Raw genomic sequence first — 19,420 nt, forward strand, 5'->3', positions numbered from 1 at the left:
TTGTATTGCTGAAGGCACGGGGAGATTAAAAGATATGCCCAGACTCACAGGTTGTTGAACAGACAAGGAGAACCGAACCTGGTTCCCCAGCTTCCAAGTCCGCCGCTGTGGCTGTTAGGCAGCATCGTCTCCATTGCATATGAGCATGATTAAGTTCAAATTGGCAGGTTCAAACAGAAATTGCACAGCGCTGTCAGTAAGAGGTTTTTGTCTTTCTCCACGAAGCCTTCATGCAGCTTCCAGGCGCCTCTTCTGGCTTGTTCAATCCTTAGAGCAAGAGGGAAACATGATACAGCTTCTGCAGTCTGAGAACAGCCCGCATTGGAGGGTAAGAGCCTGGCAGACCCTGCTCTCACCTGGGCTCTCTGTTCACCCTTTTGATGTGCTGCCCTTGGGCCGCTCAGATTCAGCCCCCAGGTCGCTCCCCACTCGCATTTGACTCCTGCAGTGAAGTAATTCACGGGCCCCTCCCTTCGCACATTGCTTTCCCTCTGCACTTATCTGGTGCCTGTGCTCCCCCCTGGCCTCACCTGCAGCCCCTGCTCCCCGCTCCTGGACCTCTCATGTTACAACGAGGGTGTGCAATAAAGCTCCGGCCAGTACTTCCCTTTCTATGAGCCTCTCACGTTTCACACGGTACCAGCACTATGCCTTTATCTCTCCTCATGGCTTATCTGGCCCTTTGAGCCTTAATTTCAATTAAATAACGTTACCAAAACCTTGCAGTTAAAATTGTCGGGGACTTTACATGCTTTTCTGTGCAGCAGTAAGCGTGACTTTAGGGATGCACTGGGGCGCTAAACTATGGGTGATCTCTTCAATTTAACACTTGCCAAGGATCACACAATGTGGTTAAGTGGTTTTGATTAGTGGCTCCGCGCCCCCATGTGTCAGCCGATAATAAAGCCACATTTCCATAAGAGCCTTGTGCATTGTGTGCCTACATAAGGCAGGAATGTACTTCAAATGTACTGGGAGAGGTAAATAAAGCAGCATGTACTGTAGGACAGTGTGTTTATGGAAGGAAGTTTTTTCTGCTGGAAAGTAATCATATTCGAAACAAATAAATACACAACATGGAAAAGTTCCAGGTAGAAGCTTCTTAAAGCAGAAACAGCTAACTTTGAAAACCTCTCAGGAGTGGCAGCATAAGCAATTGAATGTGTACTTATGCTGTGTGCCAGCCGGCATAAATTACAAAAGTACAAACTATAGAACATCCTCTACTTGCTATGTAACACCCTAACCACCTCGAGCTATGTCTACCACCCTTACCTTCTCCTGTTTGCAGTCTCAGACCTCTGTCTTTTTTCTAATTCCCTGCTCAACTCATCTCCTTTCTCTTGCTGTGTCTCAAGTCTCTGCCATTGGTACAGTTTACCATTGTGACCCAGTCTAACCCCCATGCTGGATTTCTTACCCAATCATAGTCCCCTTTCTTTTCTTGCTGTCCTCCCTTCTTTCTGCCCTCTACCAACCATCTAGTTCCCTGTGTTTCTCATCTCCCTTTTCTTTTATACGACAAACCCATCTCTTTTCTTTAAAAATCAGCATAGCCCTAGCTTTGTTGTATTCCCTCCCCTGAAGCCATAAGTGGTTCCTTCTTTAACCCGTATCATGTGCCGCCGATTTTGCGGAAGTGCAGCACTTCCGCAAAACGGGCGGGCCGTGCACTGGGTAGGTAGTGCTGCCGTCGGCCAATGGCAGCATGGAAGGGGTTAAGACCTCTCCATATTTCGCTGTGAACTAATGGTCCATCAGTGGTTCCCACTTTAACCCCTGCCTAAGGGCATCACTGCCTTCCTCTGCAACTCCTACTTCCACCTGCCCGCCCTGTTACATCACTGCAACGCTGTGTAACTCCTCCCTCAGGGCATCACTGCATCCCTCTGTAACTCACCTGCACCCCCCATACATCACTGGCTCTCCATGTAACCTCTTGGTCATCACTGACTCCCACTGTAACACATTTTCCATCTCTAGAACGAGCCCAAGTAATGCTGATGTGAATGTTTGCAAATGTTGTTACCTCTGTCATACATGTGATGGAGGGTTTTCCATGTTCTGGTGTCAGGGCATGCCTAGAACATATTACACCTGGGGGACTGACAGGTGCTTCATTTTAAACGTCTTGTGTACAGTGCACAGGTTCAACACTTGCCACACTGGTCACTATTGACTTGTTCACTGGCTGCTGTCCTGAGGGAGACACCTACGGATTTGTGAAGTATTAATCACATACTGGGAACATGATCAATTTTTGGAAGCTGAATACTGTCGCAGCCACCGCCATATTAACCTCATGACCAAGGTGACTGCCATGTTTACTGTGAGTTCATCATTTTCATCCTATTTTTCCATTCCTCTTTCTTCTTTTACAAATGTCCTTAAATCTCCACTCTTCCCATCTCTCTCTGACTTTTTATGTTGTCTTTCTAACAACCAACTAGGTCACCCTTTCTTTAAGTTGCCATTGATTTTTGACCCTATTCCATAACCTATCATTCCTTTCTGTCTATCTGCAGACTTGAGTTGGCTTTCCGGTACAAAATGATGGTTGAGCATATCTCAATAGCACTAAGTCAAAACTATTCGTAAATTGTTGTTTCTGTTCAAAATCCTCTGTGTCTGCACCCAAGTCCTTTCAAAATGCCCCCACAATGTATTTGCTAGAGTACTCTCAAGCCTCTATCTGAAAAGATGGGGAAAGTTTTGAAAACAAACAAGTTAATTCTTCTGGCTTTTGTCATCAGGCCCCCAAGTTCTTTTTTTGCTAGATTTGTCCTGCCAGTCACATTATTCATGGTTCTCCCTGGATGTCTGCTTATACCACAATGTTCTTTATTTAAAAAAAATGCAAAGTTTGGTTCTACCTGATTTGTGACAATCTTTTATATTCATTGTAAATATCTTGTACAAAAACATACGTAATGTTAATATGTAATATTGATTTAGCAGTATAGCATACACCGGGTAAAGTATAATTTCTGAATTGTTTATGCTTCCTCTTTGTTGACATTGTTCTCCCAATACTTCAGCACTAGGATGTCTAAAATGCCTCTAAGATGAAAGGCACACTTTTGGCGGTCAGTTTAATTGATTTAGGAAATGGGTTAGACAAGTAGATTTCTTTGCAGGACAAGTAGTTTTCTGCACAATTTTGTCCACTGGACAAGTACATTTTTTTAAAAATTCCACACCCCTGGACCCCTTATTTTCCTAGTCTTATCCCCCTCTATACGCAATGTTATTTCATATATTTTATGAGGTTTGCTAACTCTGGTATCTGCAGTTTCCACCTGAATGTATTCATTCGTGTCCACTGTCTCCAGATGATTCATAAGGATCTTGCGAGCTATGCTCACTTCTGCTGCGCTGTCTAGCATTGTCTGAGCCCATTCTCCGTTTTTCAGCTGTGTCCTCAGTATTCTCGGCATGGTTGATTACTTTAATACTGGCTACCTTCTTTTTTGGAAACTGTAATTTTTTATTTTGATGAGCAGGTTCCTTGTCTTTGGACTTGACGTGCTCTTCCCTGTGTTCTGATCGTCCTCTCCTTTCCGATTTCTGCGAGGAAGTCTGAAAAGATTGAGAGGGACGTGTATCAATATCTTCATATCTATCAGGTTTCTTCAGATTATCCCTATTTCTAAGGTTGTATTTTTTCTCAGAGTGCTCCCTTTGGGGAGACTTGTTTCCTTGGTCCGGAGATCTTTCTCTCCGCCGAGGAGACCTTCCTCTGGACTGGAATCTTTTTTCTTTAGGAGTGGATTGTTTATTTCCATCCCAGCTCTTTTTTTGAGTGCTTAGATTATTTGTAATAAATATTTTTTCAGGTTTTTCAATTAGTTGGGGTTTCACCGGTTTTCCACCCAAACTATCTCTTCCTAGTTCTTCATAGGATTTTTCTATGATTCTGGCAATTTCAAATGGTTGGTCTGCTATATCTGTCTCTTTCAACCTCTGGCGGATCGCCACATTTGCTGCTTCTCCCTTTATATTGGCTAGTAATATTGCCGAGACCTGCTTGAAGTCTTTTAGTAATTTCATACCAAGAGTTAAAGCAGGTTCTGGACCGTATTCATCTTGAATTTGTTTTAGCACATCTGGTATTACTGACATGGATGGAACACCATGTGTTTTTGTGTAAATGGAAGCAAAGACTGTACCCCAAGTGTCACAGTCCTCCACATGTGGTTCGATTCCCATTGGAAGACAGATCCGGTGTTTCTCAACCGGGGTGGTATCTGGAAATACCGCCTCTATTTGAGTGATTTTTTTGTGCTAACCAGAATGGAATTTGTTCCCGTTTTGTGGGTACTTTACCTTAACAGGACTGTATGTTCTGTGGTGTAATTTTATTTATGTTCCCCTGGTGAGGGATCAGCTGTGGAATTTTAATAGCTGGTTGGACTGTTGAAGTCCGCATTACATATTGGACTAATTGTCTGTGTATTTTAATTAGTTGTTTTAGCTGGGCTAAAAGTTCTGGTGCAGACATTTCTTCAATGTCTGGATGTGGTGTGTATCCGGATAGGACCGGCCACGTTGCTCCTGGTCTACCTAGTGGACCGAGCCTGGTGATGTGATTATTATGTTTTAGGGCGCCATTAAACCAGAGCAGGTGCTCTTGGTATTTGAGTGGTATTTCCACCTCCTCGAAAGTAGTGTACTCATTCGGAGGTTCCTCTATTTTGTAATAGTGGAAGTCCTTTGTTACAGCGTTTGCTGCTGGAAAGTTTATCCATGAATAGAATACCTCTGTCTGCCGATATTCGTGTGCCTCGATTACAAATATGACATGTAGGAACTGATTGAGCTTCATTTATAATCCTTTTACACTCTGGTGATGCACCTCTCCATCGTCTCTGTGCCTTACCACGTATGTACCATGTAAGGAGTTTCATCAGGGAGGGTGCCATAAGCCCACACAGCTGGCGTCCCTCTACTGTTCCCATCCCGCCAGTACAGTATCAAACTGAGCACTCTTTGGTGAATCACAATCTAGACATGGATCCCTTGAACTTCCCAATAACCTGAATAACAATGGAAGTAAATTGAACTCCCAGGATCCTCCCCCACCCACTGGGCAGTGCGACACGACTATCCCTCCTGCCAACATAGTGAGTGAACAGCGCCATCCTCAGCCCCACACCACCCCCTCCGGATTTCCAGTTGAAACATTTTTTTTAAATATATTTTTATTGCGAAAGTATGAAGTAGGTACAAAGTACATAGTCATCGAGACCGCTTACATGTAAAAGATGATAACACGCTGTTGCAAGGATAATACACAGCCAAATACGGCCCACATCCCGGAGGCTGGGCGGCGTAGGAGCAAAGCATGTAAGGAGGAAAGGAAAATTGCATTTGTGCTCTAAGGATAAGAAACTATTAGTACATTCGCTAATTTTCTTATTTTTGTAGTCTTATGTTACATAGCATTTTACAATAACCAAAACCCCCAAAAAAGGCATCATTAGTACAGAGTCGAACGAAGTAGGTCATATATGTGGGGCCCAGCTAAGGCACAGTCATTATAACGTAGTATGGACCTATGGGGATCACAGCTACGTACAAGTATACATATCAAGGAATATCGGTGTGGCTACAGAGGGTTTTTACACTGGATCCAAGCTCCCCACATCAGCCCCCTCCCCAGCACAGTCAGACTCCGGGTCAGCGGGAGTAAATAGCTCAGCGTTGGTGGCATCCGAATCATCCTCCGCCAGCCCCTCCATGCACAACATTCTCCAAGCAAGCAGATCATCCTGCAGCTTCCCATCCCTGCGAGTGCGTTGCATATGCGTCTCCTCAGCCCAGGCCCATTCTCTTGCATCCCTCAGCCAAAGGGGAATCTCGGGTGCCCTCTGACCCATCCAAATGATAGCCGCGCGCCTCCTCGCCAGAACTAGCAAGAGTTGCAAGAATTTATAAGACAGCTTCTTCTTTCTGGGCTTGGGTACCAGCGCCAGGAGGCAGTGAATCGGGTCTAAAAGAAGCCTGATATGTGTGGCCCGGGCAATGTGGGCCACCGCTTTCCGCCAAAAGTCCTGAACCAGAGGGCATTCCCATGCCAAGTGCAGGAAACCCGCCCTCTGCGCTCCACACCGCGGGCAAGTGTGTCGTCTATCCGCCGATATGCGATGCAGGGAGACAGGGGTCATATAGGTTCGTTGGACAAAGTTAAAATGTGTAAGTTTAAAACGCGCATTGCAGGAGACCTTATCCAGTTGAAACATTAGTACACTGCATCAACGCCTCCCAGTACAATATACGGCACATGACCTGCTGGGCCACGCCCTGTGTTAGTCCGTCCACACAAATGCCATGCAAGCGACCGGTTCCCGGACCAGGCGCGAGGACTAAGCCTCCAGCTCCCAAAGCGGCACCCAACTGCTAGTAAGGGGCCTGTGTCTCCCCCTCACCCCCTCCTCCAGCGGCAAAAATACTCATCGTGGTCCTCACCCACAATTATGAAAAGTGCAAAAGAGAATAATTTGACATGGAGTAACATAACTTGTGCAAGTCACTTATCTGAGTGTCCATAGCCCAGGACTAGTACTCCCATCCCATCCTAGGATTCAGCCAAAATTAGTGTCAGGAATGACCCCCTAAGAGGCCAGGTCAGAGTCCGGTTACCCTTCCACCACCTGCAATGTCTCATCCTCGCACACTCAAACTCATCCAGAAGCACTCGTGTCTCTCAGTCGCACGTCTCCAGACACCCTGCGCCACCATCCCGTCCGGTCTGTAGATTCCACAAGCAGGCCTGAATGTGTCCTCGGCCCCTTCCGTGACTCCCGATCTCCCGTGGTATCCAGTCTGAAGCCTCCTCCGCCGATCCAAAGAACAGAGTCCTGCCCTTGTGTTCCACTCAAAGCTTGGCTTGATAGAGAAGGCTGTTCTTCATCCCAGCCTCCCTCATGCGTCTCTTCACCGCCTAGAAGTTGCGTTGTTGGTCCTGCACCCTTTGCACATAATCAGGGAAAATTGCAATGTGATGCCCCTCATAGTGCAGGTTTGAATTGGCCCGGGTGGACTGCAGGAGCATATCTTGATCCCAGTAATTAAAGAATCGAGCTATGATGGCCCAGGGTGGTTCCCGGGGCGCGAGGAGGGACCAGCGCCCAGTGTGCCATCTCAGTATTAAAAAACGTTTACGGTTTGCCGGGAGCCAGAATCTTTGTTATCCAATCTTCTAGAAACCGTTCTGTAGAGGGCCCCTCTGCCTGTTTCGGAAATCCCACAAATATCAGGTTGTTTCTGAGCGAGCGCCCTTCCTTGTCTTCGGCGTGTTCATCTAGCTTAATCGCCTTCCTCTGGAGCTCCGTAACTGTGTCCCCAAGGCCTTGACCTCTGTCTGAAGAACATCCACATTTTGTTCTGTCGTAGTGACCCTGTCTGAGACTTTTCGCAGGTCACATCTGAGGAGATTAACATCAAGCGCAACAGCATCGATCCTGGACACCTTCTCGTCCCTCGACATCTGACAGCCACCAGGATGTCACTCAAGGAGGGATCTTGTGTTTCCTCCTGTGGTATATAAATAAATAATACAGGATCTAGGTTTGACTGGACATAGCAATAACAGATAGCTCAATAAATAAGAGTCAAGATTCGAGGTAGTAGGAGTTTGCAGGTTTAATACAGCATAAAGGACAGGAACAGGACAACCTGCACAGGAATAGGATGGCAGAGCCCGGCAGCTGCCGGGGCTGGATCTGGGATGAGCGCGCTAACTTTAATAACAGTACACAAGCATATATACTAAAACAGTTGCATTACAATACATACAATAGGCGGAGCAGTGGGTGTGGTCAATAGCAGTCGCGAAAGATAAGGGTGAAAGTGGGTGTAACAGGAGGCGTATACATAGACATGTGATGTAAACGTAACAGAATATGTCATAAATGGGGCGGAAACATGGAGGGGGCTACCTAAGGAGCCGGGACCTCTAACCTAATGGTGCGCGCAAACTGACAATGACGTGTTACTAGGAGAAGCTGGGGCTATGAACTCTGTGCTAGGAGCAGAGACTGAAGTCTGGAGAGTCAGGGCGACATGTGCCTAAACACTATCTAGTATCTGATGTTTAGAGAACATGTTGATAGAATCCAGAAGTTATCGGGGTAAAGGCTAACAGACTCTAAGACTGGTGCATGCATTATTCTACACGTGGTGCGTGTTGAAGAATATTAAATGACCATTAATACAGTATTTCTCTTACATGGAGACGTAAAGACTAGACGATGACGGAAACTATTGATGCGATTCAGTAGCTTAGGAATGCAGAGAAGGAGGGCTGGACTGATAACTAGAATCATAACATTCTCTTGGCAGACTAGCGGGCAGAACCAGGCTGAACCGGGCACTGTGAGGCAGGAAGTAAGTGAAGGGTCAGGAACACAGGTGGGGGCTGTATCGCTCCTCAGCGAGGGCTCAGGAGACAGGAGCTGAATCTGGTGTCCGGGCCCTTTTGAGGCCTAGAAACAGGGACTTTACAATGAAATAACGTGCACACTGAGAAACGTGGCAACGTAACTTTACATAGGCCTGATATTCATAGTATTCACGAGGACTGGAAACTAGCATACTAGAGATGGACACAACTGTAATTGCGTCTTTAATCGAACATGGGGGATACATATGCATATTAATCATGCACACATAACATAAGATGGGGAACACGTAGGGACACAGAACATGGCAAAATTTACTTTTCCACATTCCCTCCTTGTCACTACGTTTCCATCAGGAAACATCAATATTCATGATACCATCTATCATTTCATACAGTATCATTTGCTCGTCTCGAATTTTCTTGGAACGGGATTTAGAACGGGACTTGGGACTAGGAATACAAGAGGTAGCACAAATGCCACAAATCGCAGGGCCACATTGTATACAGAGGCAGCAACTGAATATGATCGTTACTGCAATACCTAGAAAGGACAATACTTTCCATCCCCAGGCGGAAATCATATTCCAGAACCAACCGGACCATGTCCAGGTGCCTGGATCTTGGTGTAACATATGGGCAATTTTATGGAGTCTGGTTATAGCTGAATAAACAGACGGCGCGTTATTAGGAATGAAAATGCAGCAACTAGATCCGATGACTCTACATGCCCCGCCCCTATCGGCCAGTATGACGTCAAGGACGAGACGATTCTGGAGCACGACAATTCTCATAAAGGATTGCTCCTCGGTTAAATTACCTAGAGCAGAAGTAGTCTCAATCACTGCTGCTTCGAGTGTTCTGGTTAATCTACGTATCAGTTTACTATTCACGACAGTACCTAAATAAGGGAAGACACCTTTATTGATATCTATATATTGTTCTATAGCAGTTTCAGTATAATCGACAATCGGGAGGTCTCTCTTGTGTCTGATATGTACTAGGTGGGAATTCCTATGGTAGTCAGGTGGGGCTAGAAAAACTGGTGGCAGTAGGAAGGCAATGTAACAGGTTCCCTCCCAATCGAGGGGCAGACGAACATATGCGGTCTGACCACAAACAAAATAAGAATGACGTGAAGCTTTAAAAATAGATTTCCCACTGTCACTATACTTGACAATAGTAGTACAATCACTATGTCCTACATGTACGGAACCATTCTTTTGGACACATAATTCGCCTTTGACTGGTAATACTGACATAGCAGGTAAGACTGGAGTAATATCAGACTGAACATTCAGGACCATGAAATTCGAAGAATAATTACCTAAATTATAAACTTCATTTTCTAGATCTAACCCTGTTCTGTGGGGAAGACCTTGCTTGTCTGGAAAACATGTACTGTTAAGAAAAGACATATCTGTTGAGGATGACGTTAACGTGGACCATGCTCCACACGAACCATTATGTGAGAATGGATAAGGAAAGAGTGGCAGAACTCCCTTCGGTGTCTGGAAAGGGGGGAGTCGACCACACACCCAACAATTAGTGGCATTGCTGGTCTGGTGTGAATAATGTAACATGCGGATAAAGGAATTATTACGCATAGCAAGACGATATGAGAGTTCATGAGGAGGCAGATCACTAAACGTGTGCTCTACTGTAGCAATAGAAGACTTATTTACATGAGAAACTGGAAAACACAAATAAAATGCATAACCTGTGCAGGTAATCATGAGGCTGAAAAACAATATGAAACTTAGAAAAACGATACATCGGATTGAGTTTTGACTAACTCTCTCACTATGGGGGTCTATTTTATACATGTCAGAAACCGGTCTAACCGTTTCACCTAGGGGAGGACTTAGACAATCAAACTGGCTGACTTATTTTACTAGACCTTAATTTTAGCTTATACTCCTGTTGCGGAGTTTTCTCTAACAGGGAGGGATTTGTATCATTGTCTTTTGCGGGACAGTCCTTAAGAATAGTACTTTGGCAATCCTTAAAATCCTCGGAAATGTTCTTGGAAACAGTCTTTAATCCGTAAAACTTTTTCACATGAGACAGGTGGACCCAGCCCTTCCTGCCTTCCAGCTTGACGGCAGTACGGGTGGCCAGGAGGACCTGTTTTGGTTCCTTCCAGCGAGGCTCCAGCGGACTTGAACGATCAAAGTTCCTGACAAGAACCAAACTTCCGGGAACGATGTCATGCAGTGCCACCTCGGTATTGTCTGGAAATGCGGCGGAAACCTGTGAACGACAAGAGTGTAGGGCAGACATCAAGGAAGCTAGGTAATCTGTCAGCATATTACTTGAAACATCGGTAATACTTCGGGGTCTAGGTGTACCCCACATATTAGGGGGGCGGCCGAATACGACCTCGTACGGGGACAGACCTGATCTGGAATGTGCGACCATGCGCATATAAAACAGAGCGACTGGCAGAGCTACTAGCCAGTCCACACCTTTCTCTTTACATATTTTGGCAATGCGGATTTTCAGGGTCTGGTTATGTCTCTCTACGAGACCGGCTGCTTCAGGATGGCGTACACAATGGAACTTCCACCGGTACCCTAACAAAAGGGAGATGTGTTTCATGAGCTCAGATGAGAATGGCTGGCCGTTATCAGAATATACGACCCTAGGGAGTCCGTAACGGGGGAAGAATTCACGAACCAACTGCTTGGCAGTGGTCGCGGCTGTGTAATCTGGAACTGGATATGCCTCTGTCCACCTGGACAAAGCGCATACAACTACAAGGACATACTTGAAACCTCGACATCGCTCCATCTGAATATAATCCATCTGGAGGACCTCAAAAGGGTGGTCAGGGGGCTGGAATCCACCTTGTTCCACCGGGACACTTTTACCTGGATTGAACTGGCAACATATCATACAGGTACGGACTTTCTGCTTGGCTGCAGCTCGTAAATGCTTGTTGAACCAAATGTTCTGGATACTGTCTAACATAGCTTTTTCTCCTAAATGTGCTGGACTATGTGCGGTATTGATAATGACTTGAACCATAGAGTCGGGGAGAAACCATGTGGCTTTTCCCTTCGTTACCCATCCCTGATCTGTCTGGACCCCTCCTTGTTCGGACCATTTCTTGATTTCTTCGGGAGTAGCATGTAACTGGATATCTATGACATCTTGAGTAGGGTCCTTAACTGACATACATGTAGTCGGATCTGGAGTATGTGTCTGTGTCGGATTAACTGGAATGTCTGGAGTCTGTGCTGTAAGCTTGGCTGTGCGATCTGCTAGATCATTACCTTGAGAAATAATGTCAGTAACTTTCGTATGTGCTTTGCACTTCATGATAGCAATAGATGTCGGTAAATGTATGGCATCTAACAGAGCTTGAATAAGGAGACCATGCTGAATCTTGGTTCCATGAGAAGTCATGAAACCTCTCTCCTGCCAGAGCACTCCAAAGTCGTGTACGACTCCAAATGCGTAGCGTGAATCTGTATAAACATTAACTTTCAGGTTCTTAGCGTGTATGCAGGCTTGTGTCAGAGCAACTAGCTCTGCTGCTTGAGCAGACAGGGTGTCAATACGGTGTGTTTCTATAACTTCAGTGTCAGTAGTCACTGCATACGCGGCTACTAGTTCTCCTGTACTTGTTCTCATACATGAACCATCCACATAAAGTGTCAGGTCGGGATCTGGTAATGGAATATCTGTCAGATCTTGTCTTGGCTTAGTCATAGTGTTAACTACTTCCACACAGTCATGTGTGGCAGGATTCGAATTAACTGACGGTAATAGTGTAGCAGGATTTAGAACGTTGCAGCGTCTGATTTCTATGTGTGGCTGGAACAGTGTCAGTTCATAACCTGTTAAACGTGCAATTGTCAAGTGCTGAGTCTGTGTTCGATTTAAAAGAACTTCCACAGAGTGTGGAACTTGTACTGTCAAGGAATGTCCTAATACTATGGAATCACTTTGTCTGATAGCTAGTGCTGTGGCTGCAACTGACTTAAGGCACGCAGGCAGAGCCTGGACTACTGGATCTAATGTGCTCGAAAAATAAGCACAGGGCTTGTATTGTCCTGCTTGATCTTGTGTGAGAACAGATAATGCTGTACCTTCACGTTCAGTGACGAAAAGTGTAAAAGGCTTACTGTAGTTCGGTGTAGCTAGAACTGGAGCTTGGCATAAGGCTTTCTTCAACTCATTGAAACTAAGTGTATGTTCAGATGTCCAAGGGAGGACAGTCGATAGGGCTGCCTCCTGTGTCGTTAACTGTATCAGTGGTTTAGCTAGAAATGCATACTGAGGAATCCATTGTCTGCAGTAAGAAGTAAGGCCGATAAAAGCACGTACCTCCTTCTGTGTCTTGGGCTGAGGAAGACTCGCTATTAACTGGATACGGTCTGGTGTCAACTGCCTACCCCACTTGGACAGCAAGTGGCCTAAGTAGATCACTTGCTGGACACAGAATTGGAGCTTCGAAGGGGACACCTTGTGCCCCATCTCGGCAAGGAAATACAAGACTGTAAGTGATGCTCGCTCGCAAGCACGTTCAGAACGGGCTGTGATCAGTAGATCATCGACATACTGGAGCAGGGCAGTGTCTGTTGGCATGTGAATGTTGTCTAGTTGTCTCTTAAGTGCTTGACTGTAAATGCTAGGACTTTCCGTGAAACCTTGAGGAGCTCGTGTGAACATATAGCTCCTTCCATTTAAACAAAATCCGAAAAGAAACTGGCTGTCTGGATGAATGGGGACACTGAAAAACGCGTTCTTGAGGTCTATGACTGTAAAAAATGAGGCTTTGGAATCAATGGCTGTCAATAGGGAAGAGATATCTGGGACAACTGGGTACTGGGGAATAATACATTTATTGAGTTCTCGAAGGTCAATCACTAATCGATATACTGGGGGTGCATTTGGATCAGTACGTTTCATGACTGGAATGATCGGAGAATTACATACATTGGAGTCAGTTTCTACAACTACTCCTTGAGCCATGAGCTCGTCAATAATTTTGGATAAGGCTGCTACAGCCTCAGGTGGCAATCTGTACTGTCTGATTCGTGGTAACACTACACCTGGTTTGAGAGTCACACGATGGGGTGTGATTTGCATGAAACCGACATCAGTTGGACCTTGCGCCCATAGATGCTGCGGAACATTAGACAATCTCGGATCAAAATCTCGTAATACATAGTGACCCTTGAAGTCACGTAAAAACAAACGTATTCCCTCTGGGGAGCAGCAAATAACTGCACCTAATTCTTTCAGTGTCCTAATACCTAACAGATTTTCTGGACATGACTTCGTAAGTAACAGATCAGTAGTGCGGGACAATGGACCTACTTCTAGAGTAACTGGCTTAGATATCTCGTTTACAATAGGCTTTCCTGAAAATCCAAGGGAAACATTTCTAGAGCCTGAGAGCGGAGCCCCTGGAACTTCGGCGTGACTGATGGTCGTCCTACTTGCCCCTGTATCAATCAGAAACTTTCTGTCTTTCCCTAGTACTTGACTATGAACATAGGGACCTTCTTGATCTACAGGAATCTCGATGAGAGGCAAGCCTACCTCCCTCTCTAGGCTGTTTCATGAGTACTGCTGATACTCTGGATACTCAGACTGTGCATACTGGTACATCTGCTGTGTAACATGCTGTGTTGCAGCAATAGGCTGCGGTGCTGGAACTGTCTGTTGTGCATTCTGTGGCTGAGAAGTCTGTGAAACTTGTTCTTGTCTAGGCGGACGTGGTCTTTCTTTAGTCTTACCGGTAGCTATATTGTGTTTCAGAACTGCACACTCGTTTATGAAATGACCTGGCTGTTTACAATAATTGCATGTCCCTTTAACGGGAGCTGCAGGATGACTGGCTTGATTCGGACCCCTCTTCTGACTGTCTTGAGGAACAGATTGTGCAACTAGTACTTTCATTTTCGTGTCTTTCATACGTTTCCTTTCATGATCTTGCTCTTCTCTGATTCTATTCTGGTGATATTGGAGCATCTGTAACATCTGGGACGGGGTACTAGCTTGCCATGTACTTTCGACTTTCAAAACTCGATTCTTAACTTGTGGACTTGAATTCTCGACTAGTTTAGTAACAAAAAGATGAGGGTATGACTCGCTACTCGTCTTCAAGCCACTGTTTATAATAAAGCATTTCTCAAATCTAGAATAAAAATCACTAGTGTCTTCGTCTTGTTTCTGTTTACAGGCTGAGATTGCATCCCAGTCTTCCTTTTTAGTGGCTAATAACCTGGGCAAAACTTGTATTAACAATTCAGGTAATTCTTTACATTTCTCTCCAAGACCGGTACCTGGTACTCGTATCTTATCTTCAGCTTCTAGAACTGCCCAATCGATCTTTTTCTCTCCCACCTCCCATTCTTTTTCCTTGAGTTTCTCGTATACCCCTGCGGGCAACAGGACCTTTAGCATTTTAATAATATCTGGATACGTGTATTCTCCCATACGGAGCATGTCTTTTAATTCTCGGTGGAACCCTGCTGGATCTTTGTCATGGCAGGGAATTAATTTCTTCATTTCTAAGAGTTCCATCTTTGTAATTGGGGTGTAAACAAATACTCTTTGCATTTCACCATCTGCTGTCCTGACTGGGTGTACTTCTCGTAACGGATTCTGTCTATCTATGTAAAACGGTTTACTTTCTGGAGGTGAGACATGAACAAAATGCGGGTTCAGGAACGTTCTATATTTGTGGCGCTGTTCTAGAATGACACTAATTAAATCGGTACCTAAACCTTTCCATCTATACTGGAGTAACTCGTTCAGGACATCGTGTAACGGACCTGGATCAGAATGTTGACCCTCATACAGAGTAATGAGGTGCTGGATCATATACATACCCACCAGTCGTTGCTCGGCTGGGGGCAGTTTCAGAAACATTTGTGCCACTATTTCGTCTGGAAAAGTGGTAGAATCAGTAATCCATCGGACTGCTGATCGGGCTAGTTCTTGTTCATGCATGGTATTTAACTTACTATAACCGATTCGTGATTTCAGAATATGATCGGTAGCTTGAAATATTTGTTCTAGAGAACCTTGTTCTGGTGCTGGGTAATGAAAAACTGATTTGTGTTCTAGGCGTAAATGGCGGTCTGGAAATCTAGATTTTCCTACATACGCTATTCTGGCGGGATTCTCGTCGTCTACCTCTTCAGTAGAAGAGTCATTCTCTTTCTCGCTTACTTGTGCTGCTTTACGTTGTTCGTGTAACTTTATTATTTCCTTACGAATTCTCTTGTACATACTCTCTATACTACTGATAGTTCTGTGTTTACCCTCGGCTATATTATCACTCCACCTTGTCAGGATTCTCATTTCGGCCGGATCTTTGGACGGGTAATCTTGTTCTCTTATTAAACAATTAATCAGAAACTTTAATAGCATGAGCTGGATCTCAGCTTTCCTTTGAGACATGGCATCGCCAATACTTTCTGGATCATCCCCTGTACGGATGAAACGATATATTCTGTCTAGATCTTCTTTCATATTCGGTAGGGTGTCCAAATACCCGGTCACCCGTCTTACACGGATGGAATATATAACTGTACTATCATCACCTGCAACTGGATCATAGCGGCATTCAGTAAGAGCTCGTCGGATATCTGCAACGGACTTATATTTGGGCGTACGCTGTAACGCACATTCATGTAACTCGACTAACGTTACTCGTTGGTGTGGTGGCGGGGTACCAGGAGGACCTCCTCCTGCGGCCCCTAAACTGGAATCGTCGACTGATACTCTTCGTACTGGCGCGGCGGGAAATTGTAATGTAGGCTGGACCGGGGGTACCGTGGCAGGTACTCCGGTGTCTGGAGGAGCAGGAATTACATGATTTACAGGGACTGGCGGAACAGGATTTGCATATTCTGGGACTGTGTCGTCCAAGTAGGACGAAATGAAAATATCAGCTGCGGTCGGTTTGTGACGTAGCTTGGTCGGAACTAATGGTGGCGGAAAATTACTGGATGCCTCCGGGGTCGCTTTTGGCAAGCCCTCGGCAAGAAGAGGATACATACCCTTAATGAGGGCATTCCTCTGTCTGTCTGACTGTTCGGTTTTAACTCGTTCACCTATCTCGATTAATTCCCTTTCTTGGGCTCGTTCTAAGGATTCTCTACTTAATTCTGACTTTCTGATTTCTTTTTCGGTTCTTTTATGAGATTCTTTACGCCATAACTCGATGGCATCTTTCTGTGACTGTCTGGCTTTCTTTTTCCATAATGCTTCTTCTACTCGCATGATGCACTCGGCATCCCATGTACCCGATACGGGCCATCTATACTTTTCTTCTAACTCTTTGGTGTACTCTACCCATAAATCTAGATATAATATGGCACTTATGCCATGCTTCTGATACATAAAATGACCTGGACTGTCCCTAGGCGGGACAGGAACTGCTGCTTCTAACAGACCTTTTCTGGTTTTTAACTGACGTAGTTTCGAAAATAAAGGCATGACTGAACTGTAATCTAGACACAATACAATACAAAATGAACACGATAATTACACCACTCTCATACCACGACATTAAAATACGTGAAGAACATTTGAAATAACAGTTCGGACAGAATACTACCTGGAATACGGAAAACAGAATACATGAATTTTCTCGAGAACAGAACTGACTAGAACAGAGACTAGATGCACTGCTGAAACAGTACGAAACTTACCGGTCTCATAAAGAGACACGTCAGGACCCGCATCCACCGAAGTGGACACTTCGTTTTGGGTCTGTGTACCACCAAAACCCACGGACCAGAGACAATTAGATTGACCCTGTCTAGATACTACCCCAGCAACGGTACTCACCGGGCAGCAAGAACGGAAGGCCTCGGACTGGACTGGACTGCTTCGACGCCGGACAGACGGACTTCGGACTTCTGTTACGGGTGGGCCTCCGGATACCTCGGACCTTGGACTCTCGGCTTGGGCTCTGGTCGGGACTCGCCGCGTTCCTCCACCGCCTCGTCTGGACGCTGGACCGCAACCTCCGTCTCCTCCGTGGGCCTGAGGGATACTTGAAGCAGAAATATCTGCACGTGGCCGGTATGGTTCCGTCACGGCTGCAGAGGGTCAGGGGGCATACGTGGCTTCACCGGCGCGTGGGGAAAGGGCAAGTCCCTGTTCGGGCGCCATTATGTGGTATATAAATAAATAATACCGGATCTAGGTTTGACTGGACATAGCAATAACAGATAGCTCAATAAATAAGAGTCAAGATTCGAGGTAGTAGGAGTTTGCAGGTTTAATACAGCATAAAGGACAGGAACAGGACAACCTGCACAGGAATAGGATGGCAGAGCCCGGCAGCTGCCGGGGCTGGATCTGGGATGAGCGCGCTAACTTTAATAACAGTACACAAGCATATATACTAAAACAGTTGCATTACAATACATACAATAGGCGGAGCAGTGGGTGTGGTCAATAGCAGTCGCGAAAGATAAGGGTGAAAGTGGGTGTAACAGGAGGCGTATACATAGACATGTGATGTAAACGTAACAGAATATGTCATAAATGGGGCGGAAACATGGAGGGGGCTACCTAAGGAGCCGGGACCTCTAACCTAATGGTGCGCGCAAACTGACAATGACGTGTTACTAGGAGAAGCTGGGGCTATGAACTCTGTGCTAGGAGCAGAGACTGAAGTCTGGAGAGTCAGGGCGACATGTGCCTAAACACTATCTAGTATCTGATGTTTAGAGAACATGTTGATAGAATCCAGAAGTTATCGGGGTAAAGGCTAACAGACTCTAAGACTGGTGCATGCATTATTCTACACGTGGTGCGTGTTGAAGAATATTAAATGACCATTAATACAGTATTTCTCTTACATGGAGACGTAAAGACTAGACGATGACGGAAACTATTGATGCGATTCAGTAGCTTAGGAATGCAGAGAAGGAGGGCTGGACTGATAACTAGAATCATAACATTCTCTTGGCAGACTAGCGGGCAGAACCAGGCTGAACCGGGCACTGTGAGGCAGGAAGTAAGTGAAGGGTCAGGAACACAGGTGGGGGCTGTATCGCTCCTCAGCGAGGGCTCAGGAGACAGGAGCTGAATCTGGTGTCCGGGCCCTTTTGAGGCCTAGAAACAGGGACTTTACAATGAAATAACGTGCACACTGAGAAACGTGGCAACGTAACTTTACATAGGCCTGATATTCATAGTATTCACGAGGACTGGAAACTAGCATACTAGAGATGGACACAACTGTAATTGCGTCTTTAATCGAACATGGGGGATACATATGCATATTAATCATGCACACATAACATAAGATGGGGAACACGTAGGGACACAGAACATGGCAAAATTTACTTTTCCACACTCCTCTGCTGCAATCTCAGCATCTTCATCCCCTCGCGCGTCTCGTTGATTAAGGCCATGGAGAAGGGGCTGCGTGTAGTTCAAAATGTTGTTAGCTTGTGCTCTGGTGCCTTTATCCTTCACCATGATGCGTGAGAGCGTCCCGTTTCCTTCTTGTCGATCAGCACCAGCGTGCCCCGGGTCCAGCACCCACGAGCTACTCACCTTGTAGTACTCCGGGGCACCGACCGACGCGCACATGTGTAGTTTACTTAGTGCTCAGCTCGGGTGTCAGGTACTCTAGATCTACCCCAATAACAGCAAGTTCCAACTGACCGGGCCTTGTCTCTCCGCCTACAGATGTATGTCCCACGCCGTCCAAAACCAGGCGCAGATGCGGGGAAAGTACAGACTGTCCCCAACTCCCCAGCAAGTAGAGCTCACACCTCATTTGCTCAGCACCTCTACCTCCGCCGTCATCCGGCTCAACCAACTCTCCACCCTGGAGATACAGGCAGATGTCCCTCGATGCCCCCCTCAGTACAGGAAAAGGAGCCACTCTGTATGTGGCTCCTCAGCTTGCACATCCAGCAGCATGCGTGGGGCACCAGCCTCCCAGTCAAGGCCGTGCTGCAAAGGAGGCAGACCGGCGAGGCCCGTGCCACCTCCTCGCATTTATCTGGCTGGGGACTCCACCAC

General features: G+C 45.8%; 1 protein-coding gene across 1 annotated transcript in view; it reads left to right on the plus strand.

Annotated features, from left to right (window-relative positions):
• Positions 1–19,420, plus strand: part of UNC119 (unc-119 lipid binding chaperone) — a 403,376-nt gene that overhangs the window by 369,368 nt on the left and 14,588 nt on the right. The gene's annotated exons all lie outside the window — the stretch shown is intronic.

This window comes from Lissotriton helveticus, chromosome 3_1 (genome assembly GCF_964261635.1).
Source record: "Lissotriton helveticus chromosome 3_1, aLisHel1.1, whole genome shotgun sequence".
Taxonomy (NCBI): Eukaryota; Metazoa; Chordata; class Amphibia; order Caudata; family Salamandridae; genus Lissotriton; species Lissotriton helveticus.